General features: G+C 37.5%; 1 protein-coding gene across 26 annotated transcripts in view; it reads right to left on the bottom strand.

The window, feature by feature from the left end:
- MAP2 (microtubule associated protein 2) overlaps positions 1-19,059 on the bottom strand; it is a 297,900-nt gene that overhangs the window by 148,218 nt on the left and 130,623 nt on the right. For 2 of the 26 annotated variants that reach the window (XM_027566149.1, XM_027565951.1), the window contains one exon: positions 3,946-3,984. The exons of the other annotated variants lie outside the window; for them this stretch is intronic. The gene's annotated coding sequence lies outside the window, so the exon portion shown is untranslated. Of the gene's footprint in view, positions 1-3,945; positions 3,985-19,059 lie in introns of those variants that run through there. 26 annotated transcript variants of the gene reach the window in all.

The raw sequence follows: 19,059 nt of genomic DNA, 5'->3' as shown, positions 1-19,059 counted from the left end.
CATATAGGATTACAAATAAGTTGGGCTCCACAAACTGGACATAACTAAATGATAGTTTATGAGAATTCTTATCATCTGCATTTATGACATCAGAAAGATTCTTTGATGTTTTGTCATTGACAGATAATTACAATAGTTTTAAAACTGAGTATCACATACTGCTTATTTATAGTCCAAATAAATAGGTTCATTAGAGAAATGCGCACAATCATGTATATTTTCTTATGGAAAATTTGATCCCCTTGTAACTGTGATAATTACGCCCTTGGCAATGGTTTCCTTACAAAGGAGAATGCAGCAAAAACAAAGAGGATTAGGAAACCAGGGTTGATGTGTGATTTCTGGAGGCAATCTATTTTATTCCTTTCACATACAAAGGCAAAGAGAGGTAGCAACCAGCTTGAGTAGTGAGACTTTACAGTCCCCCAGGACCAAGACAGGGAATTGAATCTCTGGCATAATCAGTATCCCCTTTATGTTAGCAACTGAAATTAACAGTTGAATATCCCTATTTTACAGTGCCCTTTATGTAGGGAGGTTAAGTATGAAATCATTCCCAGCATTTATTTCATGGACAAAAGGGATGGGGGGAAATGTTAATAAATAAATTTTTATAGCATTGCTAGCTAGCTCTCTGCATCAGTGAATGGAGCAAAATTCCATGTGTACCAAAAAGGCCGGCTGCAAAGAAGGTTGCTGGGAGGGAGCATCACCATGGTTACCGGAAACAGAAAGTAGGGAAAAAAATAAGGTGATGATAGAGGAGATGGAAGGAGAAGCTACCGTGGAGGAAATTCAGAGAGAGAAAGATATGCTTCATGTTTTTTCTTTCTGGAAAGAACTGTCTCTATCAGTTTTTCATATTAGATTTTGAATGCGTTAGGATGAATATGCATTCTATATCAGCCACCGTTCTCCATTTTTGGATCACTAGCTAATTTTGCTTTCATACGTTTGGTTCTTTTGTATGAGATGGATCCTGATATTTCTTGCCTCTGACACTATCCTGTATTCATGGACACCACTCAGCCTAGTGCACACCCTTTGTTTCTCAGGTGAGAAAGCTGAGGCCCAAAGAATCTGACAAAGGTCACAAAGCTGGCTGGAGATCCAACAGAAACACCATCCTAGTCTCCTAGTTCAGGTCCCTGTTTTTCTTCTCTGACCAAGTAACTTTCTTTCTGTGCTCTCTTCCATTCTGTCTGCAAGCAAAACAGATTCCAGAAACATCCTTTTTGTCTGTGATTTTGTAAGTCTTCTTTTATTTGCTAAAGCAGTGATCCTCCTCTTTAAAACTATGCATTGCAATCATTCCAAAGACCAGCTTTGCTTAATAGCTATGCTGTACTGTATTCCAGGTCTAGGGAATCTGGAGTAATTACGTCACTGCTTTTCTTTTACTTCCAGTCTGGCAATCAGATGAATAAAGCATGATTGCCCTGTTGTGAACCTATCTTGTTGACTCTGAACTTAATCATCATATACTAAGCACTCTCTCATCCCTGGCATCATTCTTTCTGCAAGCATGAAATTGGGCAATCGAATTGAATCAGCCTCCCAAGGTTACTCCTAGTTATAGACAATGTGAACCTTCCTGGGGTGCCAATAATGAAGCTGCAAAATTGAGAGCTCACGTAAAATTTTTTAGAAAGAAAGAAAAAAATACTCAAAGCAACCACTGGGAGGCACAATATTTGTTAAAATCTTTCTGAGATAGTCAGTAAAAAAATGTGAGTAGGACTTTGACCTTGCTTTTATTTCCTTTCTAAAACGTTCTGAAAGACGTTCAGTTCTTATGAGTCATTGCTCTTAAGTTAACTCATTGATTTGTTGTTGTTCAGTTGCTAAATCATGTTCAACACTTTGATAAGTAGAGTCATGTTGCTTTTTTTGACATTTAAAGCATAGCTGCTGCTACCAATACTACCCTCTGCCCTCAGCATGTCAGCTCTACAAGAAATTAATCACAGTAAAAAAATATGGTTACTTTAGGTAATAATTACAAGAGATTTCAGGTTTCAGTGAATCCTCCATAGTGGTTAGGATTTTTTCTTTTAAAAAATGTCCCTTTAAATATAATCTTTCTATGACATGCCAATTTTTTTCTCAGTGATTTTTTACATTAAGGTTACTTTTTCAACGCAAATATTTTGTTTTAATAGGCTGTCCTCTATTGTTCACTTCTAGGCAAGCAAAAAAAAAAAAATGATGCACAAGACTGTCATTTGATCTCATAAAGCACACATAATGGTCTTGGTCAGTTTAAAAATCAGCTCAGCTTCCAAAAATATTTAATATTCCTTGGGAATCATTTTAATATTTGTGGATACTTGGTTCAGTCAATGAGAATGAGTATTCTTTTCCTTTTCACTGTTACCATTTGTTAATGGAAGTATTACTTTGTCTTTTGTAGAATAAGCTCTATATGTAACACAGAATTCTCTTTTTTAAGGTTTCACAATCACACTTTATAACTACTAAAGTTAGTTCTGAACTAACTAATTCTGAAACCACATCATGGTGCTACACACCAGTTATATGCTCATGTGTGTGTATGTGCTAAATCGCTGTAGTCCTGTCTGACTCTGTACAATCCCATAGACTGCAGCGTGCCAGGCTCCTTTGTCCATAAGATTCTTCAGGCAAGGATACTGGAATGGGTTGCCATGTCCTCCTCCAGGGGATCTTCCCAACCCAGGGATTGAACCCATGTCTGTTACCTCTAACCTGCATTGGCAGGCAGCTTCGTTACCACTAGAGCCACCTGGAAAGCCCTTATATGCTCAGACCGAGTTCTTACTGGCCAAAGTTCTAAAATGCTGTGCTATTATATATGCCAGGATTCTGTATCATGTAAGACTCTCACTGGCCAAGGTTATAGAATTAGACAAGATTTCTTCAACCGAAAATTCTAGATTCACATAAAATTCTAACAAGCCAAAATTCAGAATCACAAAATGGAAATACCTCCATTATCCATATCACAAAATCCAATAAACCAACCTTCCCAAACCACATGAGATTCTTTTGATAAAGCATTCAGAATTACATGAGACTCCTATCAGAGAACAACGTTTCAGACTCATGCAGGATTCCTATAGGCCAAGGTGCATGGAGACCAAGATTCCAGAATTACCCTAAATTTCTTATGGACTAGGCTTCCAGAAGCAGCCAATATTCTTGTAAGCAAGTTTCTGAAAAACCCAGTGTTAATGCAGTAATATTCTGATATCCAGATTCCTGGAATCAAGCGTATTTCATTCATGCTAAGTTGTAAAACATAATTCTTGCCTTTAAGTATGTTCTACTCTGATAACACTAAGACACCAGATAATTGAGAGACTTGCATGATGTTTTATATTTATGCTTATGAGGCTCAACTGTCATGTAGCACCATTTGCCGGTTCATTTAACCAATTTTAATGGCACACATTCATAGGATTTAGGTATGGGGAAAAAAGAGAACATTTCCTACTCAAGGAACTTCAATTATATTGAGGGGAACACAGAAGTAAACAGAAATCTAAGTTCACAATTCCTTTTCTCACTTTGATGAGACATGCTATCTTTGCCCCTGGGTTATCTGCTTTATCTCAGGTCCTCATCTTTATGAATCCCTCAATCCCAAGTTCGGTTTAGCTTACCCCTGTGGTTCTTCTGGAAGACTCTTGGTTTTGTTCCTTATGGATATGGGTCTGTGTATTTCTCTATCACCCTTTAAGCCCATTAGGAATGGATAATGGAGGTATTTCCTTCTTACTTCTTTGAAGTTCTTGGTCATATATCATTTTCCAAACTAGGACTTTTCTAACTACCATAATGAAAACTGCAGTCCTGTCCCTTTCGTAGCCCTTCATCCCCTGCTCCACTTTTCCCTTTTTCCATAGCACTTACCACTTTCTATCATACCATAAAGTTTTATTTTTTATGTTTACTATGTATTACCTGGGGCTTCTCTGGTGGCTCAGACAGTAAAGAATCCACCTGTAATATAAGAGACACAGGTTCAATCCCTGGGTTGGGAAGATCTCCTGGAGAAGGGAATGGCTACCCACTCCTGTATTCTTGCCTGGAGAATTCCATGGACAGAAGAGCCTGGGGTGCTACAGTCCATGGGGTTGCAGAGTCGGACATGACTGAGCGACTAACTCATTTCACTTTCATTTATTACCTGCCTCACTCTCTAGGTCATGAAGGAAGTCATCTTAACATGTTTGGGCCACTAATCTCTAAAGCAACACTAAGACAGTGCCTGGAATATCTAGCACTCAAAAAATATCTTTCAAACAGTAAGTGTGAAAATCACAGTATTATTTATTAAGTTGGAGTATTTAAGGACAAGAGAAGCTTTTGGACTCTATATTGACTTACTTGTTCTATATATTCAGTCTTCCTTATGAATATAGTCTTTTATTTGTACTAAAAATCATTTTTTCCCACGGAATCAATTTTTTTTGGTAATTTCCATGAAAGGATACACATTTATTTAAAACAGGGATTTGTCTCCTACTTTCTTTAGATTCTGCAAAGTACCTAGCATGGGACTATCAGCTCCTAAATATCAGCTGAGAAAGAGCTTGTTTGATAAATCATACTTCTATTGGTCTTAAATATGCTAAATTTTAATCATTAGATTATTTAAATTAGAAAAATTAATAAATTAGTACTGTCTCTTTGAAATGGCTTTCTGAAAATTGACTATAATTACTATAATGTGCACTTTAAAAATTAGTAAGAGAAATAATAATTATACTTTTACCTAGTACTCTTAAATTTGTTATTCTAAATATATTTAGTTCTCTGGGGTATACACCTAGAAATGGAATTAGTGGGTCATAAAGTAGACATACATTCAACTTTACTAGATATTGCCAAACTGTCTTCAGAAGTGTTCAAATCAATTTACACGCCCACCAGCAGTGCATCAGAGTTTCGGTTGTTCTATCATTACAGCTTTCAACATCTGGAGAGCTTTTTATTGCCAACATGGTTTTTCAAGGGTAATGAGACTATGACTTAATGAACTGAACTAGCAATTATTTTTCATGGTAATAGTGGAATATTATGGTGCCATTGGTTTAGAAATTCTTTGTTTACGACAAATTTTAGAACCTATTAATGAACATTATGGAAAAGGGTTTTGGGGTGAGCATATATTTTAAAAATGTGACATGCAACCATGGCTGCATGTGATGATTATGTTTGTTAGATAAATGAGTTGTAAGGGGATATATTACTTAGAAGGGAGAAGATATTTTATACAGGGCTTTAATAGATTAACAGGCAACTGTGAAGTGAAAAACAATGAAGTGAAAAGCTGTGTAGTAAAATCTCTATCTTAGAAGTATATCAACAAGTCAAAGTATGTCTGTGGCAACACACACCAAACTGCACTATTATGACAAAAGAATGAACAGTTAAGATGCTTCCAAAACTGTTTCTTTCACACAAATTCCTTGCTCGTTGATTTTCACCATAATTACTAGGTTACTTCTTTTTCTCCAATCCCAATCTTACACGTCCTTTCTGGTCCATTTAAAATTCTGTCCTCTTTTACAGGGACTTCCTAGGTGGCTCAGTGGCAAAGAATCTGCTTGCCAATGCAAGAGATGTAGGAGATGGCGGTTCATTCCCTGGGTCAGGAAGATCCCCTGGAGAAGGAAATGGCAGCCTGATCGAGTATTCCTGCCTGGAGAGTTCCACAGACAGAGGAGCCTGGCAGGCTATAGTCCTTGGGGTCACAAAGAGTTGGATGTTACTGAGCACCTCTTTTACAATGATTCCATAACTTTTCTAGCACACAAAGCCACAAAGCTCTTCCTCTGTGCTTGTGATTGGTCTGTTCCTATTTTCTATTTTTTCCTAATTCAGTCTTGGAATGTTGTACTCTTCTGAGAACTTGTCTATTTCTTCCAGGTTGTCCATTTTATTGGTGTATAGTAGTCTCTTATGATCCTTTGTATTTCTGTGGTGTCAGAACTTTTCCTTTTTCATTTCTAATTTTGTTGATTGGAGTCTTCTTTTTTCTCTTAATTGTCTGGCTAATGGTTTATCTATTTTGTTTATATTCACAAAGAACCAGCTTTTAGCTTTATTATTCTTTGCTACATTGTTCTTCATTTCTTTTTCATTTATTTCTGCTCCAGTCTTTATGATTTTTTTCCTTCTACTAACTTTGGGTTTTTTTCAAAGCTGTTTCTCTGAATTGCCATGATACCAAAACAAAAAATAATCACCATGATACCAACAAGCAAGGAGAACCAAGTAGTCCATCCTAAAGGAAATCAGTCCTGAATATTCTTTGGAAGGACTGAGGCTGAAGCTGAAACTCGAATACTTTGGCCACTTGATGCGAAGAGCTGACTCATTTGAAAAGACCCTGATGCTGGGAAAGATTCAGGGCAGGAAGAGAAGGGGACGACAGAGGATAAGATAGTTGGATGGCATCAGCAACTCAATGGACATGAGTTTAGGTGAACTCCGGGAGTTGGTGATGGACAGGGAGGCCTGGCGTGCTGTGATTCATGGGGCCACAAAGAGTTGGGCACGGCTGAGTGACTGAACTGAACTGATACCGTAATGCCTGATGTTATATATGGCCTCTGGCTGGTCTTCAGTTGTTTATATGCAATTATTCTGATACAGACCAATTAAAAAAGCATATGATATGCTTCTCATATAAAGTATTAAATTCCAATAATGTGCCAATCCCTTTGAACACATTATTTTATTCAATATTTCAGAGTTATTAATTTCCCTTTCACAGCTGAGGAAAGAGGCCCAGTTAGGTTTAGTTACAGTCTAAGAACACACAGCTGGTAAGTGGTGGAGCAGAAATTCAGTCCCTAAACTTCTGAACTAATTAGTTTGTAATTCAGCTTAACAATTTCAAGGTATCAGAAATGGAGAGAAAAATTAAACATAGAATTAAGAATTTTAAACAGACTATGTATTGTTCTAGGTGTGCATGAAAGAGATAGCATTAGAAACAAGAATTTTAATTTTCAGAATTATTTCAAATTCCATCAGTTCATAGTTAAATGATGTATATGTGTGAACACAAACATTCCTACAGTTGAAGAAGACATCATAATTTTATTCACTATCTATTTGGTCTATTATTAGAGTGTACAGTGTCACATTTGTGAGATATATGCTCATGTGTTTTTAAAATACTTCACTGTTTGACAATTTGAGTTTATTGTGTATGTTTTAAAATATATTGTTCCAATTAACCTATTTTAGAAGTACAGATTGTAATAATAAAATATCTGTCTTGGCCAATCATTACCCTCATTTTATTAGACAAAGTTAGAAATAATCAAATACCATGGTGAATCTTAAAGGTCACATCAAAGAACATTATATCAATTCCATATTACACAATGCATGTCTTGTTTAAATTAAATTTATTTATAGTCAGATTCTGCCTGTGGGCACGTTTCTTCCAAATAAGTCCACTCCCTCCATCAAGTCTATCCTCAAATATTAACATCTCAAGGAGGCTTAACCTAACCATGCTATTAAATACTGCAACCTGAAATCCCCATTCTTTATCTTCTTAATCCTATTTTACATAGTACTTATTTTCTAATAGACTATATAGTTTACTTATTTTTATTCTTTATTGCTCTCTCTTCTCATTCACTTGTAAGCTCCATGAAGGCAAACTCTTTGCATGTTTTGTTCACTAATGTATCCCAGGTACCTAGAACTAGCCCTAGTATGTAACTGCTACACAGTAAATATTCATTGAACTCATACCTATATGAACAAATAATTAAAATGATAATACTAAAACTCATATAAAAACCAGGAATTACCTCCTAAAAATTCTGAATTCTGAGCTTATCAGCTGAGAACATTCAGTTTCAGAAATCCCTAAATTCATAATGTAAATATTTTATTTGGTTTATGTCTTGGTTAACAAATATAAAGTTTTAGGCTTTTCATCTTTGGCACATTTATAGCCATTTTGAATACATCTTTCCTTTAACTTTAGATTTTTTAAATTAGCTATCTGTTCATCTATTTATGTATTTTAACAAAAATTATTCTAGTCATTTTTTGCTTGCTTGTGAATCCTTAGTTAGAAGTTACATTACATATTTGTCTTCATCTTTCCAATCACCTGAAAGTTGATACAAACTGCTTTCTTTCACTACTGGAGATACTACCAGCCTGTGGGGAAACATATTTACAAGACAAATGGGCAAACCATGAAAGAAAACTATGAGAATTAGTGTTGAGAAGTTCTCCCTTCATAAAATTTTCACTTGACATTCAGTCAAGCAGAATCATCTTCAGGACTTATGAATTTCTTGGCTGATCTTCCTGGAAGCATGAAATGAACCTGTATTTTATTTAATGTCTCCAAAAGCAGGAACATTAGAGTTTAACAGAAGACTGGATAAGGACACAAAATGAAATGTTGCATTGCATGATATTAGATATAAAATCCTTATTTCTTTTTGAAAACTGCTAAAAGGAATTATTTTGTTTACTGTTCTCCAAGCTTTGAAGATTGTTACCTCAATATTCTAAATCTTGTCACTCCTTCAATAATCAGCAACTTGGGAGAACTGGAGAGTTAGCAGTAATTGAGAGGTAAGCTAGTACTAATCCATTTGAACTCAGTTCAGTTCAGTTGAGTCGCTCAGTTGTGGCTGACTCTTTGCGACCCCATGGACTGAAGCAGGCCAGGCCTCCCTGTCCATCACCAGCTCCCGGAGCTAACTCAATCTCATGTCCATAAAGTCGGTGATGCCATCCAACCATCTCATGCTCTGTCGTCCCCTTCTCCTCTCACCTTCAATCTTTCCCAGCATCAGGATCTTTTCAAATGAGTCAGTTCTTCGCATCTGGATTGGATGCAAAGGACTGGAGTTTCGGCTTCAGCATCAGTCCTTCCAATGAATATTCAGGACTTATTTCCTTTAGGATGGTCTGGTTGGATCTCCTTCTAGTCCAAGGGACTCTCAAGAGTCTTCTACAACACCACAGTTCAAAAACATCAATTCTTTGGTGCTCAGCTTTCTTTATAGTCCAACTCTCACATCCAGACAGGACTACTGGAAAAACCATAGCTTTGACTAGATGGACTTTTGTTGGAAAAGTAATGTCTCTGCTTTTTAATATGCTCTCTAGGTTGGTCATAGCTTTTCTTCTAAGGTGCAAGCATCTTTTAATTTCATGGGTAGGCAGTCTTTAACCTTAACATTACTAGATTATTCTGAAAGCTTTGAATTCTGCAAGCTTCTACAGCATTTTCCTGCAATGTTGAGCATTTACAGTTCAAATTATAAAATGTCTACTGTGATGGTAAATAAATGCAATGTCATACATGAAATGATTTCTAAAAATGTATATTATTTTAAAAACTTATTTTGTTAATAGCCAAAATTCACATTCTGAAAATTTATGAAATTCATACTTATTTTCTCTGCCATTTAGGGGAGAGTACTCTTGGGTGATTGCCACCAAGATATACATGTGAAATGTTATTACCTCTCATTCCTTTTCCTCTAGTCCTTTTACCAGGCATACATTACAAATGGGAGGAGAGTATTAACTGGGGATATTGGGCTTCAGAGGTGATGCTAGTGAAAAAGAACCCACCTACCAATTTAGGAGACATAAGAGACACAGGTTCAATCCTTGGGTCAGGAAGATCCCCTGGAGGGCATGGCAACCCACTCCAGTATTCTTGCCTGGAGAATCCCATGGATAGAGGAGCCTGGCAGGCTACAGTCCATTGGGTCACAAAGAGTTGGACATGACTGAAGAGACTTAGCACGCACACATATGGGTTATTTAGTTAACAGCAGCTTAAATAAAACAGCTTGTCAGAACGACATACACTTTGAATACCTAGAATACATTCAATGGTATATCTAAACGTGTTTTAAGGTCCTAAATCCTCCTATTGATTGGAACCAAAGAATATAATGCTGCTGCTGCTAAGTCACTTCAGTCGTATCTGCCTCTGTGCGACCCCATAGACGGCAGCCCACCAGGCTCCCCCGTCCCTGTGATTCTCCAGGCAAGAACACTGGAGCAGGTTGCCATTTACTTCTCCAATGCATGAAAGTAAAAAGTGAAAGTGAAGTCGCTCAGTAGTGTCTGACTCTTAGCAACCCCATGGACTGAAGCCTGCCAGGCTCCTCCATCCATGGGATTTTCCAGGCAAAAGAGTACTGGTGTGGGGTGCCATTGCCTTCTCTGAAAACATAATGATGGATATCAAATCCCTTGTGTGAAAAGAAAGGGGAACTGGAATGGACAGTGGGGGCACTTCTATGTTTCTTCCTTATCATCAGATTTCTAAGCTATAAAAGATACTAGATAAAAGATTCATTAGCTTTTAAATTAAAAGGAAATATTATACATGATCGATACCTAAAATGAATATTCTTTCTTGACAGTGCCATCAAGTTTGTTAAAAAGAGTTCATGTGGAAAGGATTCTAGATGGCAGTGTTAGAAATTATATTAATATTTTATTTATACTACCTTTTTCCATAATTTTGTGGCTTTTTTCCTCTTTTGTTTCTAATAGCAAATGTATAATTAAAGAAATAAGATTTAATTATATTTAATATTCTGGGAGAATTAACTCAAGATTTTTTTCTAGACATTGTTCATCTACTGTGACTTATTTTTCAAATGGAGTGTGACAATATGCTCTTTACAAAGGTAGCCATTGTGAATATCTGTGCCAACAAATGTGTCTGAGAGAAATTTTTACATCCCTAAGCCACTATCTGTTTTCTTAAACCGCCACATTCTGACACTGTTTTTTCTTTCCTCCCCTAATCTTTATGCTTCACCTACCCCTTTAAAAAAGCCTTCCTCAGCAATCAATGCAAAGAAATAGAGGAAAACAACAGAATGGGAAAGACTAGAGATCTCTTCAAGAAAATTAGAGATACCAAGGGAACATTTCATGCAAAGATGGGCTCAATAAAGGACAGAAATGGTATGGACCTAACAGAAGCAGAAGATATTAAGAAGAGATGGCAAGAATACACAAAGGAACTGTACAAAAAAGATCTTCACGACCCAGATAATAACAATGGTGTTATCACTCACCTAGAGCCAGACATCCTGGAATGTGAAGTCAAGTGGGCCTTAGAAAGCATCACTACAAACAAAGCTAGTGGAGGTGATGGAATTCCAGTTGAGCTATTTCAAATCCTGAAAGATGATGCTGTGAAAGTGCTGCACTCAATAGGCCAGCAAATTTGGAAAACTCAGCAGTGGCCACAGGACGGGAAAAGGTCAGTTTTCATTCCAATACCAAAGAAAGGCAATGCCAAAGAATGCTCAAACTACCGCACAATTATACTCATCTCACACGCTAGTAAAGTAATGCTCAAAATTCTCCAAGCCAGGCTTCAACAATATGTGAACCGTGAACTTCCAGATGTTCAAGCTGGTTTTAGAAAAGGCAGAGGAACCAGGGATCAAATTGCCAACATCTGCTGGATCATGGAAAAAGCAAGAGAGTTCCAGAAAAACATCTATTTCTGCTTTATTGACTATGCCAAAGTCTTTGACTGTGTGGATCACAATAAACTGTAGAAAATTCTGAAAGAGATGGGAATACCAGACCACCTGACCTGCCTCTTGAGAAACCTATATGCAGGTCAGGAAGCAACAGTTAGAACTGGACATGGAACAACCGACTGGTTCCAACTAGGAAAAGGAGTATGTCAAGGCTGTATATTGTCACCCTGTTTATTTAACTTCTATGCAGAGTACATCATGAGAAACGCTGGGCTGGAAGAAGCACAAGCTGGAATCAAGATTGCTGGGAGAAATATCAATAACCTCAGATATGCAGATGATACCACCCTTATGGCAGAAAGTGAAGAGGCACTAAAAAGCTTCTTGATGAAGGTGAAAGAGGAGAGTGAAAAAGTTGGCTTAAAACTCAACATTCAGAAAACGAAGATCATGGCATCTGGGCCCATCACTTCATGGCAAATAGATGGGGAAACAGTGGAAAAAGTGTCAGACTTTACTTTTTTGGGTTCCAATATTGCAGCCATGAAATTAAAAGACGCTTACTCCTTGGAAGGAAAGTTGTAACTAACCTAGATAGCATATTGAAAAGCAGAGATATTACTTTGCCAACAAAGGTCCATCTAGTCAAGGCTATGGTTTTTCCTGTGGTCATGTATGGATGTGAGAGTTGGACTGTGAAGAAAGCTGAGTGCTGAAGAATTGATGCTTTTGAACTGTGGTGTTGAAGAAAACTCTTGAGAGTCCCTTGGACTGCAAGATCCAACCAGTCCATCCTAAAGGAGATCAGTCCTGGGTGTTCACTGGAAGGACTGATGCTGAAGCTGAAACTCCAATACTTTGGCCACCTCATGTGAAGAGTTGACATATTGGAAAAGACCCTGATACTGGGAGGGATTGGGGGCAGGAGGAGAAGGGGACGACAGAGGATGAGATGGCTGGATGGCATCACCGACTCGATGGACATGAATTTGAGTGAACTCCGGGAGTTGGTGATGGACAGGGAGGCCTGGCGTGCTGTGATTCATGGGGTCACAAAGAGTCGGACATGACTGAGCGATTGAACTGAACTGAACCCCTTTCCAAATCTTCCTTCTCCTGTACCCCAAAGGCAGAGAGAGTGCTGTCAAGAAAACAGGAAAACACTTAAGGAATTATGCAAACAAACTTTCCTCTAACAAAGTCCTGCACTTTCAAGTTAGTTGAGGGCAGATTCCATGGGTTTTACACCATTTTTTCTGTATAATATCTAATAGACTCTTTTTTTGCATTGGTGCACAAAATTAATGTTATTTCATTTTGTATATGTTGACAGAAAAATTGGAATTGAAGATGGGGAGAAAAATATGAAGTTATTGTGGTCACTGTAGTACTAAGTATGGGATTTATTTTGAACCCAGCAGAACTAAAGAAATAAAGAAAAGGCAATAGAATACCCAACTTACAGATACCTTCTGCTGAAATGCCTGTAGGCACATAGATGCCATATTAGGAAAAACCAGTAGGTGCCTCAATGACAAGTTTCTCTAGATAGCAAAGACTGATTATAATGTTCTCTAGTTTCATATTTTAATTTGGAGCTGCTCAATAAAATGTATGATTGATTGGCTGATGAGAGAAGGGGAAGTGAAAGCTATGCTATATGCACACAGAACACACAAAGGGGAACTTTGAGAAATATGGCAGTCAGGACTTTCCATTAGAAGGCAAGTGCAGTGAAAGAGAAACTTACTTCACAAGGAAAAACCAGAAAGAAAAAAAAGAGCAGGGAAAAATGAACTTGATAAAATGGCACAGAAATGCTAAGATGGACTCAGTGCTATACACATAACCTGGAGAAAAGAAGCAAATGAAAAATAGTGGTATGTGTTAGGAGGGTTAAGATACTCAAATCAAAAAGGGAAAAGGAAGAACATGGGAGAAAGGTAAAGAAGGATTAGAGGACCAAGAGCTTTAGAAGTAAACAGGGTTTCATTTATAAACCAGTGAGCCAGTCTGACAGGTGAGGCAGGCTGAGGCACTTGAAAGATCTCATTCAATGGCTGGCATTACCGAATGCCCAGCTGGGTCTGAACAAGAGTAGTTTTAAACAGGGACATTGTTCTAAGGAAATCTTAAGTTTCGTGTGCCCTCCAATGCAGCCTTATAAATCTTGAACAGCATCAATATTCACCAACCACAGGCAATCAGCATTACTCCAGAATTTGCTGGACACAGCAAGTCCTTGATAGGGAATATTCTAATTTGGATGGCTGGCCCTCTGCTCAGGATTTACATGTATTGATGACATGCAAATCAGTTTAGTGCAGTCTCATCAACAGCATAAATTAAGTGCATCCTGTTGTGGGGATTATCTTGGAAACAGAGAATGTCACCTTCAGTATGCCTATGGTCTGGAGATGAGCAGTCCGTCTCTGAGTGAGGGAGAGAGAAAAACAGACCAAGAGCATCTCCTCACTGTTGACTGGCTGCCTGCATGCTTCTTTACGTTAAATGACTGACTACTCACATAAAATAGCTTGGCTCGGAATAATTTTCTTTTTAACATCCATTCAGAGAGACAAGAGATTCAAAGATAGCATTTTGATCTAGAATCCCTGATACTGCACGTAGGCAAATCATAGGAGAAGACAATGCTCAATTCTAACCTTTGTTTAAAGAGTGCATATTTCATTAACAAATGATACCCATTAGCATTGGACATATGCTTTGTATATGAGTAAGGATGGATTTACAACTTCCTGTTACACATTCTAAGTAAGTTAGTAAATAAAGGGCTAAAGGCTCCAATGAGAAAAATCACAAAATTGTATGACAAATATAAGAAAAAAAAATCCTTTGGTTTAGGAAGTACTACCTGTGACTGATATTTTAAAGAATTTATAAACCATGCCTGGAAATAGCTGATTAAAGGAAATTCACATACAGTTCACTCCACAGAGTAAAGACATTTTCCATTGAGTTTGCAATTGCTGTCAATACATGTTATCCAGCCAGCTTATTGGACACCATCAATGAAAAATAATCTTTAAAGTCTGGATTTAATAACAGACAAAAGAAAATGAAGAGAGTATTCCTGAGGCCTAACGACACGTGGACTAGTCAAGTGTGTGCCTGTGTGAAGTAGATGAATGTGGCGTCTACCATGCCGGGGGTTGAAGACACGTGCTTACAGTGAAGGGTAAGGACAAGTCAACGGTGTTTGGTGGAGAGTTGGGAGTTGTGTGCAGCTGATGGAAGCTGTGACCTCAGTAATGTATGGCGTACTGAATGGAAATGGCATAAACAGAACGGCGTCTCTACCAAGGACAGAGGAACATCAAGCATATTGCAATGAGGGTATATGGGGAGCAGAGAATAGAAGTGGAGGTGAGAGATAAAAGGGCAAGTTTAAAATAATGTGAAGCAAGAATGGGGACTTTCATGTTCTGATGATCAGGTGCCCCCCAAAACGAAGACTATGAAGAACTCTGTTCTTTGCACCTGTGTTTCACACAACACCAGCAACAATAAAAGCAGTAACAACAAAAGGTTATGAAGAAATACTGACCACAGAAGACTGAAAAAACAAATGCTAGTTTTCATCAAATGCAAAGGTATTTTGTCTCTTATGTCAATGAAGCTAATGGAGTCCCAAAAAAGAAGTTGAGGGGTCAAACTATGCATGGATTTGAATTTGTGCTAGGAACAAGTACAATGCCTTATCACGATGTCGTTGCTGCTTTTTAGCATGTTGCTGCTAAGTCATGTCCAACTCTTTGTAACTCCATGGACTGTGGCCCACCAGACTCCTCTGTCCACAGGATTTCCCAGGCAAGAATACTGGAGTGGGTTGCCAAGTTCTTCTCCAGGGGATCCTCCTGACCCAGGGATTGAACTCGCATCTCCTGCATGAAAGGCAGATTCTTTAAAACTGAGCCACCAGGGAAGCCCTAATATCTTCTATAATTAAAGATTATATCAAAATTAGAAATTCATTTTTAAAGAACATGATTTTATTATTTTTTATTCATGTTTCCTTTCCTATTTTCCCTTCTTTATTAGCTATTAATACAATCAGTAATGACAGGTAACACCCAGAAGAAAGAAAATTGCTCCAATCAAAGACATTTTAAGATGAGCTTCCATTTCACACTGACTGTTAAGAGTCAAATGAAGATACAAAGAGGATGCCAAGATTGGATTTATGACATATACTTTAAATAAAATCTACAAATATTGCTCATAAAATCATAGTGGTGTCATCACCATTCTTGCTGTCACCTACTGGAAGTTTTGTTCTTGATGCTTATAAACTGAAAGCCACAGAAAAACACTTTCTCTTTCAAGTGCAAAGCAACTATAAGATGAATAAGAAACCTGCTTATGTCAGATGAAAGTGGAACACTGCTTTAGCTTTCAGAGTTTTATCTTGATTAAAGGCCAAAACCTCTGTCAGGGAGCTGGGGAGCACAGAAGGCACCCACACCGGATATGCTCACATGCATGTTAATATGAACATGGTCTGTAGAGCCTGGGACTGATTTCAGAGCTCGAGAGTCCAAGGCCCACTGCTGATTTAGTTTGAGAGAGATCAAGACATTCCGCTATGAGCTAGAGAACTATTCTGGGAATGGGGATGGCAGGTGGTGGGTGTGGGGGTCCTTAATCCTAAACTGGCTTCAGACAGCCTCCAAAGGAGGAGTATTTGCAGATTATCTGATTCATTTGTTGACTGGATTGTTTCAAAATTTTCCAATGTTGATGAGAAGTGATGTTATTTTCTTAATATTTCTATTTAGGCAAATGCAAATAATAATAGTAACAGCTAATATTTGTTGAAAGTGAAGTTGCTTAGTCGTGTCCAACTCTTTGTGATCCCATGGACTGTAGCCTTCCAGGTTCTTTCATCCATGGGATTTTCCAGGCAAGAACACTGGAGTGGGGTGCCATTTCCTTCTCCAGGAGATCTTCCTGAGTATTTGCCTACACTACAGTGAGCACTTTATACATATTAATAAAGCTGTATAAAGAAAGTCTTTTATTACTTCCATTTTATAAGGGGGCAAGCTGAGACACAAAAGTCTAGATGACGGCCTCAAGGACAAATTGCTAGTAAACTGAGAAACTTCATGAACCAGACAATCCAGCACGAGTTTTGCCATGAGCCTAAATTTTTCTGCATATGTTTTAAATTCTTGATCGGAGTAACCCATTCCTTTCACTGTTGGGAAATGAGGAATTCTTCAAACAGTTGGAAGAAAGCACTAGTAAACCCAATCACTCTCCTCGCTTAGTTTAGCTGTCTAACAAACACACAGGCATTCAACATCCCTTCATCTGAATTTTATGCAAAACCAAAAATACAGAAGTACAGGATATGCCAACATAAGAGTATACCATCACATCTCCTCTGTTCTCCATTTTTAGCCTTGCTTCCTCTGAAAAGAGAACTTGTAAAACCATTGGGTCTCTGTGTAAATCTTCCTTACTCAATCCTCATGCCTCCCTTTACCACCATGGTCAAAAGAAACAGTCCTGGAAAAGTTAAAAAGAAAAGAATTGCTGCTTCCTAGACATCTGGGCTATTTTTCATTCCTTCCCTGGAATTAATGTGATGCTAAGCATTACCTGTTTATCATCTCTGTCTTCTGTCCAATTGATCATAATCTATGATCTTATAGGAAACTGTTATTAAAAAGTTTTAATTTGAGAGTATAAAGAGATGCAGCACAAATAGGAAAGCCTGGAAATTAAACCAAATGATATTTCTGGTTTGAATTTTAAAAATGAAATTATAGACAAGTAGGCATGGTCTTTATTTGTAATAAAGTCACAGGAAGTAAAACCCTCATCAATCTATTTATCTACAATGAAACTCAAAGATACCACTTCACTAACTCCTTAAACGTGATGTAGGTACTACATCCATTGAAGAAACTAAAAGAAGTTATCTATTTGCAGATTTTTTAAAATCTCATAATTCTTTAAACAACACTGTTCCTTTGGAACCTTCTAAATAAATGTAAAAAAGGTAAAAGCAGGAGAAATCACACATTTATGTCTCATCATTTTTCAGATGAATGATTCAGTTTCAAAAAGTTTACAGTTGATCCACAAAATAAAATGCTTTGTACTTCTCTATCTAAAGAACTAAATAACAAAGCACCTTTGAGAAAAGGTGAGGATACAGGCAATAGTCTTTTCTTCTGTTCTATTTACTATCTTAAAGCCTTAAGATAAGGTCTCACATTGATACTGACAAAGCTAGCCTATGTTTCTACCCCCGCTTCCCATGTGTCTTCTGTCTCCTAATTATCCTCTAAGCACTGAGAGACTCATACTGGAGCTGCTATTTAGCACTGCTCCAAATAATTGAACACTTGTCTGATGGCATGAGTAACAGTCTTGATAGTGTGGTGCTTCACATTTTTAACTAAGTACTCTCACATCAATTACCATTTTTTTACCTCTTAAGCAATGACATATCAGTCTTAATTTCTAAATACCATTCATCACTAAAAGGAACTAGAACTTCTTGGTAAAAAGTGGGTAACCCCAGGTCTGGGGCAAGGAAAGTACAGAGTCCCTGGACATCCTATTGTCCCGTAAAACAGGGAAGTGCTGAAGGATTAATGGGGTTTGTCAGAAGGACAACAGAGCTTTCTTGGAAAGGCTCTCAGTGGCCAAATTTGAGATAATGTAGGCATCAAATATAATAATGATGGCACTAGATTATAAGGCAACTTGTAAAATAAAATATATTAGTCAAAGTGATACTCTATCAGAAGTAGAGGAGGTGACAGAAGAGGTGGAGAGAGGGAGAGAGGCGAGACAGAGAGACAATCCTAGAGAAGGGGAGTGGTGGAAAAGTCTTCTTTAGGGAAGAATGCTACTTAACAGGAGTAGAATGATACATATATATACATATTCAAATTATCATAGCATCCTTCAATATAACGATTAGCACAGGTAAGAATCATGAATTTATGCTAAAACTATTGGGTTAAAGGTTGCTAGGAAAAGATATTCCCATGACCTCAAAGTATCATCTTCTTCATTACAGGGGGAGAAAGGTGAGTTTAAAAAAATGCCAGGAAGTTCCAAGATTGCCTATTCCCCCTTCCCTACCCCAAAATATACTCTGAAACTAATCATGAGGAAACTAACAAAAAATTCCATCGTGTGGAATATTCTACAAGACCCCTGGTCTGAAATTTCCAGAAACATTAATGTCATGAAAAAAACATAAAAGGTGGGAGTTCTCCACTAGATTAAATGAGACTAAAGGAACATGGCACCCTGATTGATTCTTGAGTTAAAAGGAAAAAAAAGGAATAAGGGACATTTTGGAGACAATTCAGGAAATCTAAATATGGGTTGCATATTAGATGATATTATTGAATATACTGTAAACTTATTTCTGGTAATGGTACTGTGGACCTGAGAAGGTCTGGGTGTTTAAAGAAAACAAAATGAATATTTTAAGGTGAAGGATCATAATGTCTGCAACTTTCAAATGGTTGAGAAGAAAACTGAGCATACAGATAATATA

Source organism: Bos indicus x Bos taurus, chromosome 2 (assembly GCF_003369695.1).
Source record: "Bos indicus x Bos taurus breed Angus x Brahman F1 hybrid chromosome 2, Bos_hybrid_MaternalHap_v2.0, whole genome shotgun sequence".
Classification (NCBI taxonomy): domain Eukaryota; kingdom Metazoa; phylum Chordata; class Mammalia; order Artiodactyla; family Bovidae; genus Bos; species Bos indicus x Bos taurus.
Note: the sequence above shows the minus strand (reverse complement) of the source record. Positions and strands in the feature narration are given on the sequence as shown.